Source organism: Hordeum vulgare, chromosome 7H (assembly GCF_904849725.1).
Source record: "Hordeum vulgare subsp. vulgare chromosome 7H, MorexV3_pseudomolecules_assembly, whole genome shotgun sequence".
NCBI lineage: Eukaryota > Viridiplantae > Streptophyta > Magnoliopsida > Poales > Poaceae > Hordeum > Hordeum vulgare.
The window spans coordinates 273,589,422-273,598,065 of record NC_058524.1 but is presented as its reverse complement, the minus strand read 5'-3'; positions in this window follow the sequence as shown (position 1 = coordinate 273,598,065).

Genomic DNA, 8,644 nt, shown 5'->3' with positions numbered 1-8,644 from the left:
GTCGCCGGTGAGCCCCTGGGGCTCCTCCCTTCCCTGCCCTCTCCCTCCGCGTCTGTTGACCATGGTCGATGCCCTGCTCCCCGCGCGCATGTGCATCCGCTTGCAGCGCCCCTCCACCTGCGCCTGGTCGCGCTCGCCGCGTTCGTGCTGCGCCCCCGTGCGGCGGAGCCTTCGCGCGCCCGTAGCCGCCATTGTCCAGCCCCCTCCCGCCATCGTTGACCACCGAGAGCCTCACCCCCTTACCCCACCGCCGCCCCACCGCCACCGGTGAGCCCCTGTGGCTGGCTTGGCACCCTTGCCTGCCCCCGTCTATACGTGTGTGCGTGTGTGTGGCCATGGGCCACTTACCAGTGGGGCCAGCCCCCTCCCCCCAACTGTTTATGACACAGGGGGCCCATCCCCCTAACCGTTTTAATTTTAAAAATAAATGGAAAAATAAATAAGTAAGTAATAAAAAATAAAAAATAACTAATTAATTAACTTAATTAACTATGCTTAAATTAACTAATTAAGTGTAATTAACTTAATGAACTAATCCTCTATTCTTAAATTGCTACAACGCACTACCTAATTTTCCTCGTCATGCAACAATGCCACGTCACCAAGCCATGCATGGAGTGATAAGTTACTTTTTCCATTAATATCTTCATGCAAATCATACCACCTCATGCATGTCTTTTTTTCCCAGGGAATTAAGTCATGTAAGACACTTCTATATATTTTTGCATCAATTTTAGTCTTATATCACTTAATTATACATTGTTTTAACAAGGTTTCCGAAGCAACGCGCGGGGCATCGGCTAGTTAACTTAATAAATCTGTTAGTTAAACTAAACACTCAATGACATTGGGTCCCACATGTCAGGTTGACCAGTCAACCGGTCTGTTGACTGCTGACATCATGCTGATGTTACGCTGATGTAGTAAATGCATTTTCAATTTAACTTAATTCTGCTAATTCCAAAAATGGTTAAAAACTTTAGAAACTATTATAAAAAAACCGTAGCTCCGATGAAAGTAGTTTGAACATGAAAGTTCATCAGCAGAACGAGACGAACCCGGATACAAGGTCCATTCATCTGTCACGCGTACCAAGCATAACAAATGTGTAACTTTTCCATCGTTTTCGGTCTGACCGGTAGTAGCCAGAGACCCGGGAAAGATCGTCACATATTCTTCCGATCCGTCTATGACGGATGATACTGCATTAGCTCATGCCTAGTGTTGCCTTTAAGCCACGTCTTTCTTTGTGATGCTTTTGATTGTTCTGTTATTTATTGTGTTCCCCTATGCTACTTCCTTTCCGGTAGGCCCCGAGACCGATGATGATCCGGTGATCGAATACTTCGTGGCCGAGGATCCGTTTTGTGTGCACAGCAACCAGGCAAGGAAACCCCCCTTGATCATTCCTATATCGCCTATTCTTTCTCCCTCATGCTTGCATTATAATTTTCTACTGTTGTAGCTAGCTCCTATATCTGATCCATAGCCTATTTTGGATGAACTGCTACTTTCACTACTACACTTTAAAACTATTTAGTATAGGTGGAGCAGTCATCCCCTCTGACCCCTTAATCCAGTTGCCCCGCTTTATTGTCCAGTCTCGATCCCTAATCGACGAGCCAGATCTGACACAGCACTCACCCCCCTTAGGTGTGCGGAGCTACAGAGGTACTATCGGGTACCGAGGGTGACACCTCGCAAAGTACTCATGATGTTATCTCTGTAATGTAGCTAATCGGTCATGGTTATCGAGGGTGATTCCTCCTTCACCACTCCCGGCGATGTCTCTATCATGCAACCCCTCAAGTGTGGGACCATCGATGGTGATTCCTCTAAGTCCGCCTTGACGGTTACATCGTTCGGGATCCAACGAGGGTGATGCCTCGGACCCCCCTGATGTTACAAACACACAGTTACTTGACCATGTTACTGGGATCACTGGTAAATAGTTGTTAGGTGGGTGGATTCCCGCGTGGATGTGTCGATGAGTTAACTAAAATGATAATGGATTTTGATATTTGATTTGGGTTGGTCGGAAGGCCTTATTACGCACTAACCGTTTGCGTGGGAAGAATTATGGGTACTCGACGTCGTGGTATCAACCGAAGCTCTTCAGACATCAGCAATGGAGCGGCACGCGCCCGAGTGGTCTCGAGATGCATCACGCTTGTATTAAGGGGTGCTAGGACTGATGTCGGCCGCCCACGCATCGTGCAGGAGCGCAGGGGGACTGGCCTCCTTTGTGCTTAGGATTTAGACCGGCGGACTGGCCTCTTTGTTGCGTCTAGGTGGGGCTGCGACGTGTCGATATTCCGAGGCCGGGCATGACCCAGAAAAGTGTGTCTGGCCTTAGTGTTATCGAGCGTGACGGGGAAGATGTTGTGCACCCCTGCATGGAAGAATTTAACTATTCAGATAGTCGTGTCCACGGTTATAGGACGACTTGGAGTTACGACCTAATCTTATACAACTACAACCGTTACCTAACAGGATTAGTTGCTCTGAGATTGCTTCCTTGCAGGGAGTCGAGGGAGGATCTCTGGGCGTGACCTCATATTAATATTGTTGCAACAATATGACTATTTGTTGTGTTACCTGTTCTACTCTCGTCTATTGTTGCAAGACCCTTGAAGATGCTAGTCTTCGATAGGACTAGGCCTTCTCTCTCTATTCTTGCATTGCTACAGTCAGTCCACATTTAAACCCCTTCTTTGATACTGATGCATACTTAGCATGGTTCTGATATAAGCCTTGCGAGTACTTTGGATGAGTACTCACCGTTGCTTTGCTCCCCCTTTGCCCCTTGATCCGTTGCTGCAACCAGATGATGGAGCCTAGAAGATGGAGTATCTCGCCGACGACGACTGCTAACTCTGAAGGTGCCTACTTCGTGGAGGCCGTTGAAGACCACGAGTAGTTAGGAGGTTCCTGTGGCACCCCGATAGAGGGCCGACACACGTCCATCCCCAGGATAAGACCGGACGCACGTCAAGAGCATGATACAGGAATTCTAGGCAAATATGGCTTTATTAATACAATGGAGTATTACAATACTGTTGCTTACAACAATATTACATGACTCCAAGGCTAGCTAAATGGCAGCAGAGGTATTGATACAGTAGCATCGATGTCCCTCGCTGGGCTCCATAACTCGCAGGACTGGCTTGGTTACGATCTAGCACGACGGGTCTTCTCCTGCAACTCGCCACGTGCAAGGCAAGGTGAGTACTTTGAATGTACTCGCAAGACAACCAAATACATGGCATCCAAACAAGTAGATAACAAAGCAAGCATAATAGTTATTTAATAGCTATTCTAAGCATGGCATGTCATTAACATGAGAAATATAAATCAAGCATAGCCTGTCGTGGACTAAACGTGTAATCTACCTTACTAGAATGGCAAAGATAACAACAGTTACTTATTCAGCTTACTCTTACCGAATATCAACTTACTCTCTTCTGGGTTGTACCACAACCCTCGACAAACTCGTAATCCAACTTGAATGAATCACATCACGTGGTCATCTGACCGATCATCATGTAGCCTTCTCTTGGCTAACACATCATGTCATCAACATCCTCTGATGTTCACACGAGACGAGTTCTTCCATCATTACCATCATAAATATGGTTGACCATCCACTGAGGTCTCATCGGGTTGTCCATTACCATGGACTCGGCTATTCGAATAGGTTTTACACTCTGCAGAGGTTGCACACATTACCCACACTCTGGAGCACTGACCTCGTGATCCCATTCGGGTGGACCCGCATTGCTCCAACGAGACTTTCCTGACTCCTGACTCTCTCAACGTACCACCGTCAACCACTCCCTTCCGGAGTCCTGCCCAGGGTGGCCCTGTGTCCTCGTGACACCTGTGTTCTCATGACACCTGCCACCGTCCTGGCCAAACAAACTGTCCCAAACAGGGACGCCGACACAAAAACTCAACTGGATCACAGTATTATCACCGCCTACCTGATCAGGGTCAGCGCGCATGCATAATACTCCCTTTTTGGAGGTACCGATGAGAGATCACGCAATCAGCTCAAGTCAAGGCCGTCCCATATCAGCAAGAGGTGGGTGTGCGGATGGGCCCTGACAGGTGACTCTGATCAACTCACTAGGTATCTTAGCCTGAATATTATTTCTGTCATCGCTGACACTCCGATGTCACCACAATCCGATAATTAAAAGGATTAAGCCACTACTGCTAAGCTACATTCATAAACTGTCAGATAAAGCACAAAGTAATCATAGACAGTAATCTCAACAGTATAATATAAATAACAAGCTATTACTGTACCGATTATAACTACAGGTGGGACCTTCGGAACCCTCGCATAAAATCAGCAAATAAGTCGGTACCACCAGAACAGTCTTTACAACACAGATCTGGGACGTTTCCGGAATAACTCAACTCCGACTCAAGACGGCTGGAAAGCAGCTCAGAGCATGAGACGGTGTTGATATGAAGAAAGTAGGAGTTACCCAAGGCGGCCGAAGTACAGCTCAGAGCATAGGGTCACCACTACGGAAAGAAATTCAACAGTTGCCCGTGATGGCCGAAAAGTAGCTGAGAACACGGGACAGCTGCTCACAAAGGAAATATAAACTTTGACATCCACCCCGGACGGCCGGAAACAACACAGACTCAGGCATGGTCTCAGCATTGAAGAAAATGCGAGCAAGGGTTCGTCAGCATCACACATAGCACATCACCATACATGCACACACCAGCATTATAAATTAAATATGCAAGAGCAACATTTGAGGGCGTATGTTGGATGAAAAGTAGAACTAAGAACTACTATTAATATTATCGCGGTTATATGCCAATGCAGGCTAACACACAATTTAGATAAACACACAAAGTGCAAGCAATGTTATCACACAAGTCCGAAGCTCATAGTAAGAGGTTGGCTTGCGTGGGGGGTCAATGAATACTCTGGGAAGAAGTGCAATAACACACCGGAAAGCTTTGCCGGAGAGGGTTTTCCTCTCGAAGCGCTCAAACAAAGGCAAGGGCAAAATGGTCATTTCTACTACACAAACATCTCATGATAATAACACTATCAGAACGGGCTCGACAACACGAAGAAGTCAGCGCTGGTTTTACCTCAATCGGAGTTACGAGTGCAAAGATACGCCCGTTAGAGCACTAGGGACCAATCTATAAAAAGAATAACTACAAACTAGTCCCTAGCGCTGAAACCGAACGCCCCTTTCATCGAAATACGTTTTCCCAACAGAAAAACATATTCTTCGGGAATATGTCTCCACTTACTCTCCTGGGCCCGGGGGGGGGGGGGGGTTGACCTCCTCCTCTCTCTTACGGGTGGTGGCCACCCTATCCACTCTCTCTTCCACGGGGGCCTGATAACCCACAAGTATAGGGGATCGCAACAGTTTTCGAGGGTAGAGTATTCAACCCAAATTTATTGATTCGACACAAGGGGAAGCCAAAGAATATTCTCAAGTATTAACAGTTGTGTTGTCAATTCAACCACACCTGAAAGATTTAGTATCTGCAGCAAAGTATCAGTAGCAAGGTGGTATGTTAGCAACAATAGCAACGGTAACTAGTAGCAGCAAAGTGACAGGAGTAGCAGCAAAGTAACAGCAATAGCAACAGAGTAACAGTAGCAGCAGTGACAGCAGTAGCGACAAAGTAATGGCAGTAGCAGCAATGTAACGTAGCAAGGACTAGTAGGAAAAACTCATAGGCATTGGATTGGTGATGGATGATTATGCCGGATGTTATTCATCATGCAAAAGTTATAACACGGAGACATAAGTAACTAGCTCCAGTTCATCAATGTAATGTAGGCATGTATTTCGTATGTAGTCATACGTGCTTAGGGAAAAGAACTTGCATGACATCCATTGTCCATCCCTCCTGTGGCAGCGGGGTCCTAATGGAAACTACGTGATATTAAGATTCTCCTTCTAATAAAGAACCGGACCAACGCATTAACACTTTATGAATACATGAACTCCTCATACTATGGTCATCTCCGGGTGTGGTTCCGGCTATTGTCACTCTGGGGTTGCCGTGTCATAACACATAGTAGGTGACTACAACTTGCAAGATAGGATCAAGAAAACACATATATTGGCGAGAACATAATAGGTCCAGATCTGAAATCATGGCACTCGGGCCCTAGTGACAAGCATTAAGCATGGCAAAGTAGTAGCACATCAATCTCAGAACATATTGGATACTAGGGATCAATCCCTGTCAAAACTAACTCGATTACATGATAGATCGCATCCAACCTATCATAGTCCAACAAGCCTACGATGAGATTACTCACGAACCGTGAAGAGCATCATGGAATTGGCGATGAAGGAAGGTTGGTGATGACGATGGCGACGATCTCCCCTCTCCGGAGCCCAGAACGGACTCCAGATCTGCCCTCCAGAGGAAGGACAAGAGGTGGCGGCGCCTCCGTATCGTAAAACACGATGAACTCTTCTCCTTGATTTTTTTCGGATGAAAAGGACTAAATAGAGTTTAGATTGGAGGCGGTGGAGCTTCGTGGGCCCCACCAGCTTGCCAGGCGCGGCCAGGGCGGGCCCGCGCCTGGTGGGCTTGTGGGCTCACAGCTCCACCCCTCCGGTTGATTCTTGCGCCAGTATTTTTATATATTCCACAAAAAATCCCCGTAAATTTCCAGGTCATTCCGAGAACTTTTATTTCTGCGCAAAAACAACACCATGGCAATTCAACTGAAAACAACGTTAGTCCGGGTTAGTTCTATTCAAATCATGCAAATTAGAGTCCAAAACAAGGGCAAAAGAGTTTGGAAAAGTAGATACGATGGAGACGTATCAACTCCCCCAAGCTTAAAACCTTGCTTGTCCTCAAGCAATTCAGTTGACAAACTGAAAGAGACAAAAGAAAAACTTTTACGAACTCTATTTGATCTTGTTGTTGCAACTATGTCTAACTCATATCCAGAATTTTAGCAAGATCACAAGCTAACCACATAAGCAAATGACATCTAGGTCTCACGGTAAACTCATATCAATGGCATAATCAACTAGCGAGCAATAATAATAAGTCTCAAACGTCAACACTTCAATCAAAAAAATCATGAAGTAGTGCGAACAGATGGTATCTCGCTAGCTCTTTCTGAGACCGCAAAACATAAATGCAGAGCACCTGCAAAGACCAAGGGCTGACTAAACATTGTAATTCATGGCAAAGAAGATCCAGTCACAGTCATACTCAATCACAGTTGAAAGCAAAGCTTAAAATGATAGAGGTTCTCTCTAATTGGTGCTTTTATAAGAAGAGGATGACTCAATAGGAACATAAATAGATAGGCCCTTCGCAGAGGGAAGCATTGATTTGCAGAGGTGCCAGAACTCAAGCTTTGAAAACAAAGATAATAATTTTGGGTGGCATGCTTTCATTGTCAATGCAATGACCAAGAGTTTTCACCATCTTCCATGCTACACATGCTATAGGCAGTTCCCAAACAAAAAAGTAAAGTTTTGACTCCCCCACCACCAATCAATTACACTCCACGACTAGTCGAATACTCGGGTGCCGTCCATACCAACATCAATCCAGGGGGAATTTTGTTTGCAATTATCTTTTCAATTTTAGCATGGAACTGGGCATTCCAATTACCGGCCCCTTTCTCATGAATGATAGTGAATAAACACATATCAAGGATAACACGCCTAGCATGGAAGATACTGATAGCCCCGTGTCACCACATGAGCGGTTCGGGCATGCAAAACAGATTATTTCTTGAAGATTTAGAGAGTGGCACATGCAAATTTGCTTGCAACGGCAGGTAGATACCGCATATAGGTAGGTATGGTGGACTCATATGGAACAACTTTGGGTTTATGGAAGTGGATGCACAAGGAGTATTCCCGCTTAGTACAAGTGAAGGCTAGCAAAAGACTGAGAAACGACCAACTAGAGAGCGACAACAGTCATCAAAATGCATTGAGATTAACCAACATTGAGTGCAAGCATGAGTAGGACATAAATCACCATGAACATGAATATCATAGAGGCTATGTTGATTTTGTTTCAACTACATGCGTGAACATGCGCCAAGTCTAGCCACTTGAATCATTCAAAGGAGGATACCATCCTATCATACTACATCATAGTCATATCAAAATTCATGTTGGCATCCAAGACAAACCATTATAAGCTCCTAGCTAATTAAGCATGGCATCAGAAACTATGATATCTACGTTGTCATTGCAAACATGTTTCTCTCACAATAAAGCTAAATGAGGAACGATGAGCTAGTCATATTTACAAAAACAAAATAGATCGAGTTCATACCAGCTTTTCCAGGCTCAGTCACTTCATCATATATCGTCATTATTGCCTTTCACTTGCACGACCGAATGATGTGAACAATAATAACAGTGCTCGTGCATTGGACTAAGATGGAATCTGCAAGCAAACACAAAGGAGAAGACAATGTAATATGGCTCTTTTGATAGATAAACAAATATGCATGTGAGAGCCACTAAACATTGTAACCATGGTCTTCTACCTTGACCCAAAGAAAAAGAAAACTATTTACACGAGAAAGCTCCCAACAACCAAAAGAAGAACAAGAAAATATTTTTGGGTTTTCTCAAACTGACAAACACAC